This window comes from Mauremys mutica, unplaced genomic scaffold (assembly GCF_020497125.1).
Source record: "Mauremys mutica isolate MM-2020 ecotype Southern unplaced genomic scaffold, ASM2049712v1 001149F_np12_obj, whole genome shotgun sequence".
NCBI classification, from domain to species: Eukaryota; Metazoa; Chordata; order Testudines; family Geoemydidae; genus Mauremys; species Mauremys mutica.
In genome coordinates, this window is record NW_025423126.1 from 68507 (window position 1) to 77156 (window position 8650).

The 8650-nt window shown below is 48.0% G+C and overlaps 2 non-coding genes across 2 annotated transcripts; one reads left to right on the forward strand and one right to left on the reverse strand.

Annotated features, from left to right (window-relative positions):
* The first annotated feature begins 849 nt into the window (after positions 1-849).
* Positions 850-923, forward strand: TRNAT-UGU. Its single transcript has one exon. It is a non-coding gene; the product is annotated as a tRNA-Thr (tRNA).
* A 4254-nt stretch (positions 924-5177) lies between these two features.
* On the reverse strand, positions 5178-5394 carry LOC123357860. Its single transcript, XR_006575613.1, has one exon. It is a non-coding gene; the product is annotated as a small nucleolar RNA U3 (small nucleolar RNA).
* Positions 5395-8650: the final 3256 nt, after the last annotated feature.

The following is an 8650-nucleotide window of genomic DNA, read 5'->3' on the forward strand; positions in this document are numbered from 1 at the left end:
TCTCCTGGGATAAAGATGGCCCACACCTGACTCTCTGCCAATCCCCACTGGGCCCTGACAAGTGTTGTTCGTGTTTGTATTCTATAAAGCAGAGGAGCAGATGAAGTTTTGCTCCCAAGGTGTGTGTGTGATTCTTTGGACAGGTCTACACTACAAAATTAGGTTGGTGTAATTACATTACTTAGGCTGGCAATGCAGTTCTATCAAGCTAATCCCAGTGTAGATAGTGGCTCAGCTGTCAGAACTTTTTGGAGCTATGAAAGGGGAGGGGCCCATGGCTCTGTAGCAGGAATGCAGGGCCGGTGAGTTCACGGCAGGCATGGTGGGATACTGGTGGAGGCCAGTTATGGTGATATAATGACCAGCAGCATTTACACTGACATTTGTCACTTTAAGTTTGCTGCAAAAAGCACTAGGCCTCTCTTAGAGGTGGTTTTATTTTGTCACCAAAACAGGGCAATTTTGTCGCCAGATGTGGTATTGCAGTGTGTGCACCAGCCAAAAACTGCTGACCGAGGGAGCGTTGTGTGTTTTTCACACATCTGAGCAATATAATGATGCTGAAGTAACCTTGTAGTGCAGACCTGGCCAAAGATTCTCTCTCTCTCTCTCACACACACACACACACACACACACACACACACACACACACACACACACACACACACACACACACACACACACACACACACACACACACACACACACACACACACACACACAGCTTGCAAGGAAAACCTCACCTGCTCCTCTGCTTTGCAGAATCCAAACACAAGCAAAGCTTGTCAGGCCCCAGTGGGGATGGCAGGGAGTCAGGTGTGGGCAGACAGTGTGTTGTTGCCACAGGCAGGCACCATGGCTTAGCTGGCTAAAGCACCTGTCTTGTAAACAGGAGATCCTGGGTTCAATTCCTAGTGGTGCCTTATTGACTAACCTTTGGGCAACCTGGTATTGGCTACTGTGGGAGGACGAAACACAGAGCTCTTTGGTCCAGCCCAGTATAGTTGTTTAAATTATACTCACAGGCACTGATAACAGACTTACTGAAAGTTTGGGAGTTAAGAGCTGATAGGTCAGTGTTCCAGCCTGTCACAGATGATCCTGCTTCCTTCTGGGACAGAGGCAGGTCTGGGCTCTCATGCTGAATGGCTCTTTGTGGCTGCCAGAACCTGTGGGCAGCTCATTTAGTTTACACCGAGGGTTGAGTCCTGCTTTGTGCACCATGTGTGAGAATGAAAATCCTAAACCACCCTTTGAAATAACGAATGCAGCAAGACGTGTTATTGTCCCTGCCCCAAAGCAGAAAGACCAATGGAGAAATGCCATCGAGTCCAGGGTAATACTCCCCTGCCATTTTACCTTGTTTGCTTGCTAAACTCCCTCCCAACCTTGAGGGCTTCCAGAGCCCGGTATTGAGCCTGAGCCGAGATGTCTACGCTGCAAATTTACCACCCCACAGCCCTAGCCTGGGAGCCTGCACTGGCACGGGACAGCGCTGGGTGTTTCATTGCAGTGTGGACATAGCCTAGCATTATGTCTACACTGCCATTAACACACCCAAGTCACTATTCTCAAACCCTGGGTCAGTTGATTCAGGCTTGTGGGGATTGTGCTGCAGGGTTATAAAATTACAGTGTAGACACTTGGGCTTCAGCCCAGCCTCCGAGACCCCACGAGGGGTGAGGGTCTCCGAGCCTGGGCTCCAGTCTGAGACCAAATGTCTACGCTGCAGTTTTTAGCCCCACAACCTGAGCCCCAGAAGCCCAAATCAGATCATCCAGGCCAGCGGGATTTTGTCACAGTATAGATGCCCTCTCAGGGTATGTCTACACTGCAATGTAAGCCCAGGGTTAGCAGAAGTCATGTCAGCAGCCCCAACACATTAACATAAACCACGAGGGAAAGACCCACCCCCAAATAAGCTGGGCAGTGTCCTTCTCCCTACGATTTGTAAGTCCGGCAACCAAAAGTCCTTTAACATGAGCCATCCCCACTCTGCACCCCACTCACAGCTGTTGTCCTTAGTCAGTGCAAGCCCAGAGGTGCCTCTGTACAGTTCACCTGCCAGCCTGGGAGGAAAAGGGGGAAAATAAGAAGGCACCGTACTCACTATGGTGTCTAGGGACTCACTCATCCCTCCACAGCCCCCCTGTCCTAACATTGGTCTAACACCTAAATTTTAGTATTGGGACCCAGACCCCAGCCCACTTGGCTTTGGAACCCCCGTCCCCTGCCTAGCAAGTGCTATTGAATTGAGGGTGAGTCCCTCCATCGGGGTCTGCCAAGCACAGTTGTGCTGCCCTCGCTTCACACAACAAGGATAACAAACCCTTTATTTCTCCTGCCCCTGTAACATGGAGACTGGGAATCCAACACCAGCCACAAGTGATCATTTCGGCAAGTAACCCAACCTATTTCCAACATACTGTAAAATCCACATGCAGACTCATACACGAAACCTTGCAAGAAAATCTTCCTGAGGGGGTCTGAAGCACCTGCTGCTGGAGGGAAGGAGGGAGCTGTGGGTTGGGATTGAGGAGCAGCGTGAGGAGAAGGGGCCTGTGGGTTGGGATTGAGGGGCACTGGGAATAGGAGGGGGCTGTGGATTGGGATTGAGGGGCACTGGGAAGAGGAGGGGGCTGTGGGTTGGGACAGAGGAGAAGGGTGAAGAGGAGCAGGCTCTGGTTGGGAGTGAGGAGCAGTGAGCATAGGAGGGACTGAGGGTTGGGACTGAGGGGCACTGGGAAAAGAGGGGACATGGGTTTAGGCTGAAGAGCATCTTCATTTGGGGATCCAGCAGGACAGGGGAAGGCAGCAGGTGATTCTAATTCCTTAGGGATATTCTGTGTGTGTGTGTGCAGGGGAGGAACATGCTCTATGCCCAGAGGCCTTTATTCCTCCAGGCTGCAAGGACAGAGGGGCTGTCAGGAAGTTGCCCCTTCAAACCCACACAGAAAAAGGCCCTTCTGAGGATAGGGAAAATCCTGCAGAGAAAAAGTAACATCAAAGAGGATGTGAGAAAGACAGTTTAAGATCTTCATGAGTAGTTTATCATCTGACCATGGATTTGAACTGTGGATCCTCAGATTAAAAGTCTGATGCTTTACCAACTAATCTAGTCAGGCTCATGAAGCACAGGAGCAACTTGGTGCAGAGGAGAAACTAGTCAAGAAAACAAGAGCAAGAAACAATATGGGAAACCTGCTGCTCTCTCTGGCCCAGTCAACACTACGAGTTTATATCAAAACGTCTGTTAGTCTATAAGATGCCACAAGACTCTTTGCTGTTTCTACCAACTGAGCTAGCCAGGCTCACATAGGAAAAGTGCAAGTTGGTGCAGAGGTGAAGCTAGTCAAGAAAATTCTTGAGTGAGTTCCCAAAGCCTGAAGGGTCAAAAATATTGTCACGGGTGGTTCAGGGTATATGTGTCCCCCCCCCCACCCCCCGGCAAAAGCAAACGAAAAAAAATTGTTTCTCGCCTTTCTTCAATGTCACCGTATGTCTACTGGATGCTGCTGGCAGACGCGGTGCAGCAGCGCTACACAGCAGCATCCCCTTTCTTTCCCTTCCTGAGGGTAGATGGTATGGGAGGACTGATATCTGTCATTGTCGTCCCGTGAGTGCTCCTGGTTGGCCTTAGTGAGGTCGGCCAGCGGTGCCTGGGCAAAAATGGGAATGACTCCCAGGTCATTCTCTTCTTTAAGCTTTGTCTAATGGAGATTCAGTCCTGCCTGGAATATCATAGCAGGTGGAGGCTGCCCTCCCCTTCCTGCCTTTGAATTCTACTTGCAGAGGCAATAAAGTCAGTGTTGTTTCAAATTCATGTACTCTTTATTACTTCATCACACAAATGGGGGGATAACTGCCACAGTAGCCCAGGAGAGATGGGAGAGGAGGGAAGCAATGGGTGGGGTTGTTGCAGGGGCACCCCCTAGAATGGCATGCAGCTCATCATTTCTGCGGGATGTCTGGGGCTCTGACCTGGAGCGGCCATTTGCCTGTCTGGGTCTTTAATTGGCTTACCTGATAGTCTAGACAGGACTGACTTTCCATTAGACAAAACTTAAAGAAGGGAATGACCTGGGGAGTCATTCCCATTTTTGTCCATGCACCCTCAGCTGATCTCACTGAGGCTGGCCAAGAGCACCCATGACAGCAGCTGATAGTACAGTATAACTTGTAACTGTCATTGTCAATTAGCAAAGCAGCAGACAGTACAGTATGGCTAACAACCATCTTTACTAACTTGCAAAAGGCAAGGGGATGCTGCTGTGTAGCACTGCAGTACCGTGTCTGTCAGCACCATCCAGTAGGCATACAGTGACGGTGGAAAAAAAGGCTGAATGGGCTCCATGGTTGCCATGCTATGGCGTCTGCCCAGGCAATCCAGGGAAAAGGGCGCGAAATGATTATCTGCCGTTGATTTCATGGAGGGAGGATTGACTGACGACATTTACTCAGAATCACCCACGACACTGTTTTTGCCCCATCATGCACTGGTCTCTCAACCCAGAATTCCAATGCGTGGGGGAGACTGCAGGAACTATGGGATAGCTATGGGATGGCTACCCACAGTGCAACACTCTGGAAATTGATACTAGCCTCAGTACATGGGCGCACACCGCCAAATTAATGTGCTTACTGGGGCCGCGTTCACTTGACTGTTTCCAAAAACCGGTTTCTGTAAAATCGGAATAATCCCATAGTGTAGACATACCCTGAGACAGCTTTAGAACCCTCTACCCACTATACGGCCAAGAGACAGCAACTCTCAGATCCTGTGTGGATTGTCTGATGGGCTTGGGGCCAAGAGCAAACTGCGTACCCCCTGCCAGAGCAGGAGAAGTAAAAAATAGGGGCTTCCCAAAAAAAGGGAAGGAAGAAGAGAGAAGCAAGTGCAAAAGGAAGAGAATGTGCAGACACAAAACCCTACCTAAATTCTGAAATAGATTACAAGAAAAAAAGAGAGAGAGAGCAGCATAAAGAAAATTTAAAAAACTTTTAGTAAGAACTGAATTAGAAACCTTTAAAACACCAGTTTTCACACTACCTTTACTTTTCTTCCAAATTCTACTAAAAGAAATTAAGACTTGCCACTAAACAACAGCTTTAAACAAGCTCAGATAACAGAAAAGAAAACCAAAACATTTATTTTTAAATTTGTTTTATAAGGACTAACCACTCAGTCTGTGTTCTCTTCTTCTCAGCTTCCTAAAAGGAAAGTAAGAACAGTCATCAATAGCAGACAGCAGGTGCATTAAAGCAACACTGTCCACTCACTTCATGCTCAGAAAAGAACACTTTAACTTCTCATCGTGGTTAGCAAGGTCAGACACTTTCAACCACAATTCTCTAGTTACAAACTATAGAAATGATCCCTGAAAGTATAGTCTTAATAAAGCTGTGCTCGGCTACATACCCAGGCTAATGTGCGCAAGCTTTATTCCCATGGTGAATGTTTTCATACAAGGGGTTTCACCCCCAGCGAATTAAAGAACAAAAATCTAAAACCAGGTTCCCATTTCATTAAAGCACAATTGAGACAGCTTTAGAAGACTGGCCATTAGAAGATGTTTATGTCGCTATTTACAGAAACACACCCCCTGATTAGCATGTGGAGCTCCTAGCAACTAATCAAACCCTCTTGCTTTCCCATACCTCTCACAGGCTCCTCTGTGCCACATGACAGCCAGTCAGGCACAGACAATGCGGACAGGTCAGCCCTTTCTAGCATGCTCCACAGCTGTTTCTCTCCGGCTTGCTCTCAAATTCATCTGCACTAGAAGTTTTTGCAGGGTTCTATGTTACCGGTGGTACCTGCACTAAATCAGTGGGTCTTAACCTTTAGAGACACCTGTACCCCTTTCAGGAGTCTGATTTCTCTTGCATACCCCCAAGTTTTACCTCACTTAAAAACTACTGGCTTACATAATCAGATGCAATATTTATAAAAATAAATCACTTGAATATAAGTATTGTACTTACATTTCAGTGTATAGTATAGAGAACAGTATAAACAAATCAATGTATGAATTTTAATTTGTTACAAATTTGCTAGTGCTTTCTATGTAGCCTGTTGTAAAACTAGGCAAATATCTAGATGCGTTGATGTACCCCCTGGAAGACCATTGGATACCCCTGTTTGAGAACCACAGCACTAAATCACCCTTGCTTTTAGAACTGGTGCCACTTGACCCAAGGCATTCGGAACCATTTCAGGGCTAGCAGACAGTGGCAACACAGCTGCACTAGGTCTGTTGTTTCTCCCTGCACAATTCCCACTTGGAAAGAAGATATCTTCTGGTCTGACCCTATTTACTATTGTGAGCTGCATAGGCAACTTTCTCTGTGTTATGTGAGCAGAATCCACACACTATATACTACCTGTATGGCCCTGAGGATGCCACATCGGCCACAGCTGCCGATTGGGCCACAAGTTGAGAATCACTAGTCTATAATTTTGCAAAGTCCATTGCCACAGGCTTTCCCCCCCATGGCTGCTGTGAGACAAGAGCACATGAAATTCATAGCAATATAAATATGAGTGAAACCACCCAAATATATTTACATAAAAACTAGACAGTCTCATTTTAAAACAAAGAAAAACACAGGCCACACAGGGAGTGGGGCAAGAGTCTCCAATGATTTATACCCTCTCCTACCCACCATTCAGCATAAGAATTAACCTAAATGGATCATGACTATTTACATAGAGCATCTTTCTCCTACAAAGCAGAATAAGACAACAGGTTGAGGCTGTTCCCCTTCACATTTGAGGGGAAGAGGGGAGGAGTAGAAGGATTTAGAGGCTCAATCCACTTCAGATTATGAAAGAAACCAGACTATTAGGTTAGGTTCCAGGGAATTTTTTTTCACGACAAAAGAGTATAAGGTTTAAACAAACAATTTAATACTGATACACAGTGATGATGATTGTGAAGCTTGGTTGAGGTAGAGGAGTCAGAAGGTGGGATATTTCCCTTGCTGCTAAATGATGAACTAGCAATTGGCTGAGCCCTCAAGGATTAACTCTCTCACTCTGCAAGGCAGCAGGAATGGAGGGAGATATGCATATTTCCCTTAAGTACACTGCCTTGTTAATTAGATCAGCTTGCTGAGACCCCAGCTGCTGCAGGCTCTCTCCCTCCTGAGCCCTGCTCTATGGAAGATAGGGTAAGTGGGGTGCAGGAGCAGGGGGTAGGGGGCACCCTGACATTAGCCCCCCCTTTCCTTCCCTCCCCCCAGCACAGCAAGCAGGAGTCTGGGGGAGCAGCTCTAAGGCAGAGGGCAGGAGCAGCACATGGCAGTGGGGGGAGGGACACAGCTGAACTGGAGACAGCTGCAGCACAGGGAAGTTAGGGGAGTGGGGAGCTGATAGGGGGCTGCCGGTCCATCCTGGTCCCAAGCCCCCCTCAGCTAGCTGCAACGGGCTGCTCTTCCTGCAAGCAGGAGACAAAGCAGGCGGCTGCCAAACAACATTAGAAGGGAGCATTACACAACTTTAAATAAGCATTTTCCCTAATTGATCAGCAACATAACAAAATGTTAACCAGGATGACTTTAAGTGAGGAGTTACTGTAGGAGGGTTTAAGGTCAGCTCAGCTACATCTCTCAGGGGTGTGGATTTTTAATTTACCTCAGACAGAAAAAAAGAGAGTAACAGAAAAGAGAAGAAATATCTATTGGGTTTCCAGGAAACAGGGCAGGCAAAGCCCACCCCATGCTAACAGAACCCCCCCCCCAGGCTAAGGAGAGGTACCACAGGGCCTCAGAAACCCACTAATTGCAGGGGACAACTAATAAAAGAACAGGGACAGGAGTGTGGTCAAAGGATCATAAGAAAGGACCCTGACAGGGACACGGAGCAGAGAACCCCAGACAGCACCCACTGCTTCTCAAAGGCATCAAGGGAGCCAGCGGACGCCACCCAGAGGAACTCTGCTCAGAGACATGAGCGGATGAGGGATCAGAAACAAGCCTCACAGTCGCAGGAGTGTCTGTCGGCCAACCCCCTCTCCCTGGTCACGTGGATGGTCTTTTTAGCCAGGGCGAGGAGGAGGTTGACCAGGAGGTCCCACAACTTTGTGGGGCCACGGATAGGGAGTGCATGGATAAGGAGGTGAGGGGAACAGTGCAGCCAGAAACGTAACAGAATGTCGGTGAGGAGCCGGTATAGGGGCTGCAACCTGGCGCACTCTAGGTAAACATGCGCCAGGGTCTCCCTCACGCCGCAGAAGGGGCAGGTGTCCGGGACAGGGGTGAACCGCGCCAAGTACACGCCCGTGCTCACGCCCCGTGAAGGAGCCGCCAGCTGATATTGTTGGAAAATCATAGTGCTAATGAAGCCTTTCCGTATTAGGCCTGAGTAAACCAAAGTTATGTTATGCTTGTCCAAACTGTGTTGGAAAGCTTACAGAACTCATTAGACTGAAGGCCGTGTATCTACCTAAGTCAGCTATTTCGCTTATCAGTTTTGTTTGGCTCCCCAAGTATATGTTGGCTCCCCAAGTGTATGCAGCTGCGTTCACATGTATGCATCCAAAGTATCTAGTACAAAGAGTCAACGGATGTATCTTGTGTCCCCTTCAGAATGACAAATGTATCCTCAACAGATGTATCTTGTAGGCCCCACAAAATGATATATGTATCC